Source organism: Acanthopagrus latus, chromosome 2, assembly GCF_904848185.1.
Source record: "Acanthopagrus latus isolate v.2019 chromosome 2, fAcaLat1.1, whole genome shotgun sequence".
In the NCBI taxonomy this organism is placed as follows: domain Eukaryota; kingdom Metazoa; phylum Chordata; class Actinopteri; order Spariformes; family Sparidae; genus Acanthopagrus; species Acanthopagrus latus.
The window spans coordinates 31,260,271-31,266,270 of record NC_051040.1 but is presented as its reverse complement, the minus strand read 5'-3'; positions in this window follow the sequence as shown (position 1 = coordinate 31,266,270).

Here is a 6,000-nt window from a genome sequence, read left to right as displayed (position 1 = left end):
CTACATGTTATATTTAGGTTAATGTAACAAACACCCATGTTGGTTTTTTGAGTGTGCAGCTGAGTCGGCAGACTCCAGGGCAGACTGAGTTTCAACAGGAAACATGCTCTTAATAGAAAGATGTTCACGTTTTATTTCAAAACGTTTTGAAAAAACACCATCAAACCGAACATTCCCATCATTACACACACATCCCCCCAAAGTGTCTCTGGCTCTGGAGGTGGATTTGACCATGAGGGAGCCATGCGGCCAGTTCTTCTGACCCTGCTGAGCTGCCGGTTGAGCCGCATGGTAACTTGGCCGGGGTGGCAGTGGAGGAGAAGAAGGAGCAGGAGGAGCAGGGGGGCGAGACACTATCGTTGGTCGCGGTGGTCCCGCCAGTAACCAGAGGAGCGCTGAGGGTGCGCATCCCTTAGACCAGTGGTTCCCAAACATTTTTTGCCGTGCACCCCCTTCTACGTCCCAACCGGGTTGACGCACCCCCCCGCCCCCAAAAAAAAATCCAACAAAAAAACGCAACAAAGCTTTGTTTTATCGCCATATAAAGACTCATGTTTAATCATAACAACATCAATGCAATAATGCAACAAAGTTATGCACAAGCTTCCACTTTTATTTTATATTTTCAGCTCCGTAAAAGAAAAAATGCAGCAATATTAAATGACCCTGGAGCTAACATCAACGTCATAATAGCACAACGGCCATGGAAATTAGAACGACAGTACATTGAATTAAATTGCAATGAAGTAACAAACGATCCACAGCATTAAAGAGCATGGGCTCAGAAACAGATAAAATAAATAAAAACGATTATGAATCTGAAACTTTTCAAGTGCGACAATAAAATTGCACACGATCCACAACATAAGTAACAAAGAGCATAGGCTCAGAAACATAAAATAGGCCTTTAAAAGTCGCTCGGCCTGCAGGGAGAGAGGGAGAGAGAGAGAGAGAGAGAGAGAGGGAGGGGGGTGGGAGACGGGGAGGAGGATGTGTGAGTATTCCCAGTAGGCCTACATTTGTAGCAATAATATCAATACCGACAAATACTTACCCATATTAATGCGACGGGTGGGCTTGCATCCTGGCACAAAGCTCTCCGAAGTTTGGCACAATGGAAGACAGTTTAAACCTCAAATCCTTCTCAACAGCATCCAGTCTTTGCCGATGTTTAGTTTTAACTGATGCCATAGCAAAGAAACCAGCCTCGCAGAGATAAGTTATGGTGAAGGGCATCAAAAGTCTCAAGGCTTGCTTTGCCAAGAATGTGTATGATGTCGGTGACTCGGTCCAAAAATCCACAAGTGGCTTTCATTTGAACTGCAACTGCAGGGCTCCATCAGATGACAGCTCGATCAGCTGTCAGCTGTCATGCAGACTGGAGGCCAAATAAAACGGATTCTCCTCAAAATACTGCTGCAGTTCATGCCGGAGTTCAAAGAGCCTTGTCAGCACCTCTGTGTGCAGCAGCAGTGATGTGTGTTCGCTGCCCATCTCATTACACAACAGTGCGAATATTCTTGAATTTAGCGGGTGAGCTTTGATGAAGTTCACCAGTTTGACTGCATCATTCAGCCCTGCAAGTAGATCAGCTGGCATGTTTTGGGCTGTGAGGGCCTCTCTGTGAACACTGCAGTGTAACCAGCTGATGGATGGACAGACTCTCCTAATATGAGCTATAAACCCTGTGTGTTTCCCCGTCATTGATTTTGCCCCGTCAGTGCAAATTCCCACGCAGCGCTCCCAGTCGATCCCATTGGTCCTCATAAAAACATCAATTAAATTGAAGATTTCTTCTCCTGTTGTTCTGCTAGCAAGGGGCCGACAGAACAAAAAATCTTCTTGTACCGTTCCTTCAAACAAGTAACGGACAAACACAAGAAGACTGGCCAGATTTGCAACATCTGTAGACTCGTCTACTTGCAGAGAGTAAAACTCACTTTTCTTCACACGGCTGACTAGTGTAGCCAGGATATCCTCAGACATGGCATCAATGCGGCGCGACACAGTGTTATTGGACACAGGAATCATGTCCAACTTTTTTGCATCTTTCTCTCCAATCATACACTCCACCATCTCTTTGGCCGCTGGCAAACACATGTCTTCGGCAAATGTGTGTGGCAGCCCCTTTCTCCCTACTCTGTAACTGTAATCCTCACTCTCTCTTGGTCCCTTTCCTCCTTCATGATATGAAGCCCGTAACGCATCCCTCGTAGACCCAACGCATGAATGAAACTGCATTTGTTTTTGGCTTTTCTGCAACTCCTCCAACTTTGTTTTGAAAAATGTAAGGGGCTTTTGACTTGTATTGCCATGTTTCGTGTGCAGGTAATGACGGAGATAAGAAGGCTTCAGACAGCTGTTTGCTAGAACCTCACTGCACACCACGTACTGAGGTTCTGGGCAATCTGGATCACTGATCCAAGTGAAGCCCAGACCCTAATAATTTTCATCATATTTCCTCTTTTTTTCCCCCGTCTGGTGTTGACCCTCATCACCTCTTTTTTGCCATCTCCTTCCCTCCTCTTCGGTTTCCTCCAGCGCATCATTTACTGACGCCTGCTCATTTTCTTCACTCGGATCCGTTCCTATTCCCTCTGTCTCTGTTGCCTCCAAATCCTCACTCTCTCTTGGTCCCTTTCCTCCTTCATGACTGACAACTTTGTCATGAGACGTCCCACTTGACAGTTTCCCTGATTTCAGCCAGTTAAGCATCTTTGAAAGAATGAATGAAACGAGTTGGCGCGCATATATCCTAGTCTACAGTGAGTAGAAGAAGACAACGGCAGTCTTCTTCTACGTTTCTATCAAAAACTAATTAATTGCATTTTTTAAATTTAAAATAAAAAGGATAACAAGGAAAATGTTTATTGTTCATGTTTTTTTTATTGTAGCCTAAGGAAAAATCCCACTTAACAAACAACACTAGCCGTTTTCAGACAGAGCACCAAGCCGCCTATTAGTCCGTCCTTTTGGCGGCGCGGTAGGTGGTTTTAGACAGAGGGCAGAAGACCAAAACAGACCCCCAATTTGCCGCCTCAGAGGGTACACTTATTTCCGCCTGGACTGCTATCTAAAACCGAGGTGGAAATGTGCCGGCCCGTGGGTGAGATGGGCGGATGTGTAGATGACCTGCACTGTTGTGCGACCCACAACCGAGGAGATTTAAAACCAGGAAACAGCTGATCGCAGCAGTCAGCCCATCACTTCATCTGCGGACATTAAGATGAGACACTGGACAGCCGCAGAGATCCAGGAGATGCAGCGTCTCCTGGATCTCAGCAGCTGTTTGATTGTGTTAGCTTGTTGTTGTCTTGCAAGCTAGGAACGGTCGCTACTTTCAAATTAAAAGCCCCCTGCTAAGAACCCAGTTCTAAACTCTGATAGGGTACAATGTAAAGCTCTTATTTTGAAGACAAATTTATTGTCATTGTTCACAGCCCAACTTCGAGCTTCCCATCACATCACATGTTTATGCCTACCTCAGAGGCGGCTTTTGGAAAAGGAGGAATATCACGCCTCCATTTTAGAAAGACAGGCCAGCAAATTGCCGCCCTTACCTTGGAGCAAATGTGCTGCCTTTTCTATCTAAAAAGGGCTTCTCTGTAATACACCAGACCACCATTACATTTTTCATCTTGCGCACCCCCTGGTGCTCGCGCACCACACTTTGGGAATCCCTGCCTTAGACCACGGGCCACGTGTGATTTAAACCAATGTGGTGGTGGGGGAGGGGGGGTACGGTACGGGATGGTACGGTTATGCTGCACACAGTCTGTCAATCTGTGAGAGCACACACACACACACACACACACACACAAGACATGCACTGTCTCTGTATTATTGTGCCTGTAGGTGAAATAATACAATCTCATATTTATACTCAGCAGCTGAACCCAGTATGGTGCTTACGTTCTACAACTCATGCAAAATGGCAAAAAAACTAGTTTTTTTCTCGGTCTTGAACTGAACTAGTCTTGGCCTTGACTTAGTCTGTCTTGGTCTTGTCTTGGTCTTGATACTCTCTGGTCTTGGTAGTGTCTTACTTAGGTCTCAGTTTAGGCAACCTTGACTACTTCTTGTCTACCGTGGACTAAAATGCTTTAAGTGCATGGAACGTCAATGAGGTCACTAACACGTTAACAACACGTAGACACAGTAGCGTAACATCATGGTGATAGGCCCTGGTGCAAATATTTTTTTTGCAAGCACAGCCACTTTTTTCCCGGTGGGCCTATCAATAATGGGCCAGTGGACGTTTGTTTGTTTATTTAATTATTTATTTATTTATTCTGCTGCGCCTAGACGTTTCTCTGTCAACCCCAAGAATGTGAGAGATTGGCGAAAAAATCAAACTGAGCTTCAGCGTCTGTCTGAGGAGGACAGCAACAGGGCCTGGCTGCCTGCAGGAGGGAGGAGGAAGGCTAGCGAGGAGCTTGAGATAAACATACAGGGATGGGTGATCAGCAAACGGGCACGCCACGAGAGAGAGATGATGGAGAAACAAATGTCCGCCACCGTGAGTGACAGATCACAGAGATGAGGAGTTTGCAGTGAGTGCTGGTTGACTAAATCGTTTCCTCCACCGCAACATCTTCACTAGCAGAAGAAAAATATTGCCCAGAAGGATGCCAGAGAATTCACCGAGAGGCTAGTGAAGTTTATGACATTTTCATCTCAGATTTTTGAGAGGAAGGAATTAAACGCCTGTCCCAAATTGCCGCCTGGTCCCAAATAAACACCTGGTCTGTTAAGTGACATGATAAATCAGTTCCACATAATCACATCAGTCCCAGCATTTTCATATGGTCAGTAAGTATAAAGCCATTTCAAGTCTGTTGTATTGCTAAACCAGAATAAAAACTGTCAGAAAAGAAGCCATAAAATTAATTCTAGTTGATATTATTTTATTTATTTATTTATTTATTTAGGGTATACAGTTTGCTTTCGATTTATGTTATGTTGGTTGCAATTCCCATCATTTTGAGGAGACAGAAGATGAGCTCTGTTGACCACACCCCTTGTGTGTTACATCACTAGAAAGCCCAGGATGTGCTTTACACAGGACAATAGGACCCAAATAAACTGCATGCATGGTTTTTGAAATAAAGGCCTCTGTGTCATGTTCACCACAATGGACAAAAAATTGCCATGTCTTAAAGGCTTCTTCGCCCTAAATGGCTTCACAGTACACAAAGGCCATTCAATAAAACAAGGCACACAAAGCTTGCTATATGACATCACTACATCTCATCATGACATGTAGAACAATTGGATTATTTATTGAAAACAAATAATACAAGCAAATCATATCATATACTGCTGAAGAAGACCCTGTAGCAGCACCTGGCGAGGATCCCCTATTATCACTCGTGGGAGGCCATGTGATCACCCCGTCCCTGACCATGGCATCCACACCGGTAGGACTGCCTGCAGCAGACAACTTCTTTACCTGGGCCCTTGTAATGACGGCGGAGAAAGCTTTCCTTTGGAGCTTACTCACGACCTCCCTGGTGCCGTAGGCCACCTCCGCAGCAGACTTCATGGGCCACCTCTTCACCAATCTGGTCACAAACTCGGGTCCCCTCTGCCAAAGGGAGTCACCATCAAGCTGTTCAGGAGAAGACCCTCTCGTGAGTAGATCGGCCACGTTGTACTGACCAGGGACCCACCACCAATCTGTCACAGGTCCGGCTTTCTGGATCTCACCAACACGGTTAGCAAAGAAGTTTGGAACCCATAACTTTCCCGCTGGATGGCTCCCAACACCATCTGGCTGTCTACGAAGTGGTACCACCTACCCACTTCCAACCGTCCATGCTTCAGTATGTACCCCTTCAGCCGGACTGCAAAAACGGCTCCACAGATCTCTGCTTTAACAGCGTCGCCCTTCTGGACGAGGGGGGTCAATTTAGCCTTTGACTCCACGAGTTGGGTCACAACACCCCCTGAAGTCTCCCAGCGCAGGTAGAGAACCACCCCATAAGAGTCACAGCTCCC